This window comes from Cebus imitator, unplaced genomic scaffold (assembly GCF_001604975.1).
Source record: "Cebus imitator isolate Cc_AM_T3 unplaced genomic scaffold, Cebus_imitator-1.0 Scaffold0, whole genome shotgun sequence".
Lineage (NCBI taxonomy): Eukaryota > Metazoa > Chordata > Mammalia > Primates > Cebidae > Cebus > Cebus imitator.
Window position 1 is genome coordinate 11,427,474 of NW_016107315.1, and position 7,313 is coordinate 11,434,786.

The following is a 7,313-nucleotide window of genomic DNA, read 5'->3' on the forward strand; positions in this document are numbered from 1 at the left end:
TTTTTTAACAGTCTTGCTATGTTACCTGAGCTAGTAGTTCTCCTTTTTTGACGTAAACATTTAGAGCTAGCTGGGCACTATAGTGTACACCTATAATCCCAGCAATTTGGGAGGCCAAGGAGGATGGATCAGTTGAAGCTGGGAGTTAAAGACCAGCCTGGGCAACATAGGGAAACCTGGTCTCTACAGAAAATACAAAAATTACCTGGGCGTGGTGGTACATGCCTGTTGTGCCAGCCACTCGGCAGCTAAGGTAGGAGGATCACCTGAGCCCGGGAGATTGAGGCTGCAGTGAGCTGTGATTGCGCCACTGCACTTTTGCCTGGGTGACAGTGAGTCTCAAAAAAATAATGTAAATAAAAAATAAAAATTCAGAGCTATAAGGGCCTCATATCCTAGCAAAGTTTTTTTGTTGTGCTGGTGGTGAAATATATATAACATAAAATGTATTATTTAACCATTTTTAGGTGTACAACTTGATAGTATTAAGTATATTCAGTGTTGCACACCGTCACCACCATCCTTTTCCAGAACATTTTCATCATCCCAGGCAGAAATTCTGTATTCATTAAACAAATAACTCCCCATGTTGCACTTTACCCAGTCTCTAGTAATCTTTATTCTACTTTCTGTCTATGAATTTGAGTACTGTAAGGTGTCTCACTTGAATGAAATTAATACAGTATTTCTTAGGCTGGACACAGTAGTTCACACCTGTCATCCCAGCACTTTGAGAGGCCAAAGTGGGAGGATAGCTTGAGCTCAGGAGTTTAAGAGCAGCCTGGACAACATAGAGCTTGTCTCGACTGAAAGTCTAAAAGTTAACTGGGGATGGTGATATCTACCTTAAGTTAGAGCTACTTAGGAGGCTGAGGTGGGAGGGTCACTGGAGTCCAGGAGGTTTAGACTGCAGTGAGCTGTGATCATGCCATTGTAATCCAGTCTGGGCGACAGTGAGACCCCCTCTCAATTTAAAAAAAATATACAGCATTTGTCCTTTTGTGTTAGGCTTATGTTACTTAGCATATTATTTTCAAGGTTCATCCTTATTAATAGTTTATATCAAAATTTTTTTCCTCAGCCAGGCATGGTGGCATGTACCTGTAGTCTCAGTATAGCTGCTTGGGAGGATCAAGTGGGAGGATTGCTTGAGTTGAGGAGCTGAAGGCCTGCAGTGCTGTTCTGTGATCATGCCTGTAAGTAGCCACTGTGCAAGACCTCATCTCTTTGCTCTGTCACCCAGGCTGGAGTGCAATGGCACAATCTCAGCTCACTGCAACCTCCGCCTTTTGGGCCGAAGTGATTCTCCTGCCTCAGCCTCCCAAGGAGCTGGGATTATAGGCATGCACCACCGCGCCCAGCTAATTTTTATATTTTTAGTAGAGATGGGGTTTCACCATATTGCCTAGGCTGGTCTTGAACTCCTGAACTCAGGTGATCGAGCCACCTCGGCCTCCCAAAGTGCTGGGATTATAGGCATGAGGCACCGTGCCCGGCCCAACCTCATCTCTTAAAAAAAAAAAAAAAAAAAGGAATTTTTTGTGCGTATGTATGCCACGTGTTGTTTATTCAACTCTGCAAGTTTTTTATATATAGTATTTTATCTTATAGACATAGCCTTGCTTTGTCTCCCAGGCTGGAGTGCAATGGCACCATCTCGGCTCACTGTAACCTCCGCCTCCCAGGTTCAAGTGGTTCTCCTGCCTCAGCCTCCCAGGTACCTGAGATTACAGGCATGCACTACCATACCCAGCTAATTTTTATATTTTTAGTAGAGTCGGGGCTTCATGTTGACCAGGCTGGTCTCAAACTGCTGACCTCAAGTGATCTCTTCACCTTGGCCTCCCAAAGTGCTGGGATTACAAGCGTGAGCCACCGTGCCTGGCCTGAGTTTTTTATATATAGCCTTTAAATTTTCATTCAGTTCTAAGTATTTTCCAATTTTCATTAAGTCTTTTCTTACTATGGATTTGTTGGAGGTGTTTTAAAGTTTCATAACATGTTTTTCTTCCCTAGTTATCTTTTTGGTTTTTCAACTTAATTTAAGAGTGTGTAGTGATTCTGGTCTTTTTTTAAAAAATTGTCTCAATGTTTCTATTTACCTCATTCTTAAAAGATAGTTTTGTTGGGTTTGCAGTTTATGTTGGCAGCTTCTTGCCTCAAGACACTGATTCCACTGTCTTCTTGCTTTTATCGTTGATATCAAGAAGTAAGCTGACCGTTGAATTACCGCTTCTGTGAAGTTTGCCTTTTTTTCTCCTTCGGCTGATTTTAGGAACTCTTTGTCTTTGATATTCTTAATAACACTATGATGTGTCTATTTCTAGATAATTTTTTATCCTGCTTTTGATTAATTAGACTTCTACTTACAGATTTGTGTTCTTTATTAGTTCTGGAAATTTCTCAGCTATTTATTCAGTGGACCAGTCCTTAATTCTGCCATCTTCTGAAACTCCAAATAGATGTATATTAGACCATCTAACATACTCATCTCCTCTTTCCTACTTTCTGCCTCATTGTCTGCAATGAGTTCATTAGTTCATTTTTCATTAGTTCTCTCTAACACTGTGTGCTGCTTTTTACTTCAAATGTTGAGTTTTAGCTTTCACATATTTTTTCTTATTGAAAGTTCTGTATGGTGTTTTCATATTTGCTCTATTCTGCTTTTATTTTCAAGCTGCTTCTATGTGTTCTGTGACACATCATTCCATATCTATGTTTTTCAGAGATCTTTTTGCTTCTCTTGCCATCACCATTCTCAGAATCCTTAAGGTTTTCTTGTTCCTTTCTGTCCAGAGGGATTTATTCCTGATTGGTCCTTCTGTGGGTTATAGCCTTTTTCAGGCCCAGCCTTATGTGGGAAGGACTCCTGTTAATTTTTCAACATTAGGCAGACTGGGTTTTACTTCCTGTCCCCTGTGGCAGCCATCAAAGTGGAAGCATGACGTCTCCAGGGTTTAGTCAAAATCCCTCGAGAATAACTAGATTAGTAAATTGCTCACTCCTTTTGAGTTCCTGGTTTCACTTTGCTTTGGGGCTCTGTGGAACCATCCCTCTTATTTTACTAGCCCATCCATGCATTTAAAAAGATTTGATATGTTATCCAGTCCTTTATTTTAGAGTGTGAAGCAGTTTTATTTTCCTTCTTTTTTACCAGTCCCCAGATAGTGTTTTCTTCATCTCTTTTCTCCATTTCCCTCTTTTCTTTCTGGCTTTGCTGCTAGTAGAACTGATGTTATGGCCACTGTCACCAAATGAGAACACTCTTTCTTCTGAGTTGTGAACCTTTTGTTTAGAGTGTGTGTTGTCATCTTCAGGTGATTTGGAAATGGTTTCTTTCATGCTTTTCCTCTCAAAGGCATTTGAGGCTTTTTTTTTTTTTTTTTTTTGATTGGGAGAGGGAAAGACCATTGGTGTTGGGGTTCTTGCAGCTTATTGAGAGATTGTGGGAAGTCTGATTAATTAGTGTTGCATTACTATATTCATAATGTACTGAAAAGTAAATAAAAATTTAAGGGAAAAGTGTGCTCTTTAAAATCATTGTGTTTTTCAATAGTATATGGTTTACACCTGAAGTACTACAGTTGATCCCAGTAGATAATAATAAGTTCAGTAATTTCCACTATTTGGACTGACTGGTTCCAGATACCACTACGTTGTTCGTTTCTGCTGTATATTTAGCTACCCCTAGTCTCCTTCAGTAGACAATTGAGGAATTGTTTGTGTTTGAGTCGTGTCACAGTTTAACAATGGGCCTCTTAGAAGAGTACAGTGTGTTTGGGGCACACTTTTTGTTTCGCCTACTTGTTTTTCACTGAAAAGTAGCAAAAAGTGTTTGAACAGATTTGGAGAGAGGCACTACTTACCATTTGCTCTTTTTTTTAATATAACATTTTTGACTAATGGTTGAGCAAAACATAAGGTAAATCAGTATTTTACCATGAATTATTTTGAAACTTAATATTGTTTTGGCTAAAATGTAAGGGGAGCATAAAGAACTTTATCACAGCCTCATCTGGTACTTTTCAGGCATTTGACACTGTCAGAAGCAGTAATTCACACACACAAAAAATACGATTTTATGGAAAAGAGAACTGAAGGTCATGAATCAGATGTGAGGAGAAAAGTATAAATCTTTCTAAAGATATTTTTGTTAATATGGGGTCGTTTATGTTGTCTAGTGCTGTTTGATTAAGAAAACAAATTCAGGCCAGGCGCAGTGGCTCACACCTGTAATCCCAACACTTTAGGAGGCTAAGGCAGGTAGATCACCTGAAGTGAGAAGCTTGAGACCAGCCTGACCCATATGGAGAAACCCTGTCTCTACTAAAAAAATACAAAAGGGCTGGGGGGCGGTGGCTCATGCCTGTTATCTCAGCATTTTGGGAGGCCAAGGCAGGTGGATCACCTGAGTTTGGGAGCTCAAGACCAGCCTGACCAACATGGAGAAACCCTGTCTCTACTAAAAATACAAAATTAGCTGGGCATGGTGGTGCATGACTGTAATCCCAGCTCAGCTACTCAGGAGGCTGAAGCAGGAGAATCACTTGAACCCAGGAGGCGGAGGTTGCAGTGAGCCGAGATCATGCCATTGCTCTCCAGCCTGGGCAACAAGAGCAAACTTCAGCTCAAAAAAAAAAAAAAAATTAGCCAGGTGTGGTGGCTTCCACCGGTAATCCCAGCTACTTGGGAGGCTGAAACAGGAGAATTACTTGAACCTGGGAGACAGAGGTTGCAATGAGCCAAGCTCACGCCACTGCACTCCAGCCTGGGTGACAGAGTAAGATTCCATCTCAAAAAAAAAAAGAAAACAAATTGAATGAGCCAGGTATGGTGGCACACTCCTGCAATCACAGCTACTTGGGAGGCTGATACAGGAGAATCACTGGAACCCAGGAGGTGGAGGTTACAGTGAGCCAAGATTGCACCACTGCACTCTAGCCTGGGTAACACAGTGAGACTTCATCTCAAAAAATAAAAAAATATATAACAAATTCAAGAATAGTATTTTATCTGTGGACAGAGTTTGGTACCGTAAATCAGTAAACATTACCTAATATATACACAGTACCTGCCTTTGAATTGCTTTAAGTCTTAGGTAGGAAAAACGGGTAAAATAACTAAGGGTTTACAGTTGTAATTCATTACCGAAGAATGATCCACTATATTAGCATAAGTAAGAAAAGAGAGCATGAGATTAAGCGTTGTTAGGAACTTGAGTTCTAGTCTTAGTGCTGTTAGACATTAGATTTATGCGCCTTTAGGCTAACCACTTACTTTTTGGTGGTTCAGTTTTTTCCACATATAAAACAAGGCAGACGTACTAGATGACTTCTAATCCTTTACAATTTTAATACCATCTGAATTTATTTTCCCGTGTAACTCAAGTTTAGAGGATGTGAGGGATCATTTTGGGCTAGGAGTGACCTTAGGAAGGAAATCATTTTCACTGGATCTTGAAAGGTTTGGGTGGGTAAATAAAAGGAAAAAGAAAAGCTAAAAATGCATAAATATGTATGTAAAAATGATATAGGCCCTTCAAATACACCGAAGTCTTTGGTGTATTTGAGAAATATGAGGCATAGGATTTACGTGGTGCATTCACGTGAGATCAGATTGACTCAGCAGTTTGGAGTTCAATGGCCCGAATGTCAGAGTTTAGTCCTCATCCTGTAGGTTATGGGCAGCTAGTCAGGAGAGAGTCATAGCACTTGTTACTGCATGATAATTAAAGTATATTTAACCAATTTTGACTTCTTTCTGCAAACAAAAAACAACACATAGAGACCCTCTAGGCAGCTAGTTATTAGGTTGGTACAATTACTTTTGCACAAGTTACTTTTGGTGCAAAAGTAATTGCACCAATGTAACTAGCCATTATTTTTAATAGCAAAAATCACAGTTACTTTTGCACCAACCTAATAGAATTTCTTGTAACTTCCACTGAACAACAGCTGAACACGTAGAGAGTGAGAGAAATCCAGACATGAAGTGGTAAGTCCTCAGCTAAGCAGATGGCAGAGCCATCAGTATTGTATCAAAGGTTGTGCTTATATTTACTAAGATCTCACTCATGTGGCATGTAAGAATTGTTGCAGTATATTTGTCATCTTGAGTAATTTCATTAGGGACATCTCTGACTCAAGTTTACTATTTAGGTTTTGTTTAGGCAAGTATTGCTTAAAGGATAAGTCATGTTAATTGGAATTTCCTTGAGATAGCTAATTCAGCATGACATAGTGTGTAGTTACTAAAAAGTTCTGAAAAACACAATGCACTGGTTCCTCTTTAGTTCTAGACTGAATTTGTGCAGAAAATAAAAAAGTTACTGCACAGTATATTAAAATTGAGCAGTAGAAAAGTTTTTAAGGATAACCAAGGTATAAGGAAAGGCTGTGTTCTGAAAGTTGCTGTGTAATGTCATTTGCTTAGAATTTAGCATTGCTTCTCATATAAATGTAAGAGTGTCTCTGGCTAAGTCATGAAAACCTACCGATCTTTCTGATACTGTAATGAAAAGCAGTACAGCAAATACTATTGCATGTATTTGGATTTTCAACATGTTAAGGATTGAGGAGGCGTTTGTACCCTAGCTTGGAAATCTAGCTGTTGCTCATTTGTTCTGTTAAAACATGTTCTATAGAGTATAAGATGAAATAAATATGAGTCTTCTGCCACCTCCGTAAAACATCAGAAAGAATTGTGGGTATGTAGGTGAGATATAACTATGGAGTACACTTTAAAGCAGCAGTTCTCAAAGTTTGGTCTACAATACTGTGGGGGAGTCATGATGTCAAAACTTTTTTTCATAGTATTCTTAACACATTGTTTGCTTTCACACTATGTCAGCATATGCATTGATGGGGCAAAAGCAGAAGTGGGTCAACTTGCTTGTTACTTTAACACATGTCAAGGCCATGGCCAATTGCTTGCAGTAAAGAGCCAGTTTCACTTAATAATGTACTTAATGGAACCATAAAGTTATTGATCAAGTATTCTATATAGCAAAATGGGAAGTACTCATAAGGTACTTTTGCATACCAAAGTCTGAATCATTGTCTGGAGATAACCATTTTTGCAAGAGAATTAAACTAGTCCCCTGTTTCATGGAACACCTTTTTTTTTATTTGAAAGAACAACTGGCTTACAAATTCTGGTTGTTCAGACTTAGGTATTTTGCAGACATTTCCTCAAAAATAGTGACAGAATTTGTTGTTACTGATATAATTTAAGCTTTCAAGCCAAAATTAGTTTTAGAAAGCTTGAATCTACTATCTTGATTTTAGCAGTTTCCCACCACTTGAAAGACCTTT

General features: G+C 39.0%; 1 protein-coding gene across 2 annotated transcripts in view; it reads left to right on the plus strand.

Annotated features, from left to right (window-relative positions):
• PAK2 (p21 (RAC1) activated kinase 2) overlaps positions 1-7,313 on the plus strand; it is an 84,763-nt gene that overhangs the window by 22,971 nt on the left and 54,479 nt on the right. Inside the window, exon 1 of one of the 2 annotated variants that reach the window (XM_017522824.2) lies at positions 1,177-1,196. The exons of the other annotated variant lie outside the window; for it this stretch is intronic. The gene's annotated coding sequence lies outside the window, so the exon portion shown is untranslated. Of the gene's footprint in view, positions 1-1,176; positions 1,197-7,313 lie in introns of those variants that run through there. 2 annotated transcript variants of the gene reach the window in all.